The sequence below is a fragment of the Penaeus monodon genome, chromosome 34 (genome assembly GCF_015228065.2).
Source record: "Penaeus monodon isolate SGIC_2016 chromosome 34, NSTDA_Pmon_1, whole genome shotgun sequence".
NCBI lineage: Eukaryota > Metazoa > Arthropoda > Malacostraca > Decapoda > Penaeidae > Penaeus > Penaeus monodon.
Genome location: NC_051419.1, coordinates 30445031 through 30445293, shown reverse-complemented (window position 1 = coordinate 30445293; position 263 = coordinate 30445031).

The following is a 263-nucleotide window of genomic DNA, read 5'->3' as shown; positions in this document are numbered from 1 at the left end:
CTTACTTGAACTTTTTTTTTCTTCCATAATTATTATCAATTTTCAGATTGTGACTCGACTCCTTGACGATTCCATGTAAATAAATGAGTAGATTATTAAACATGTGTGAAAATCATCGGTCCAAGCTCTTACTTTGATAAGACATATTTATCTCTACTTTAGTTAAAAGAGCTGAGATTCATTTCAAACGTATCTTAATCATCAACAAGATTAAGATGAAAAGCACAATATTTTTGATAGCTGTAGTTATAGTATGTCATATC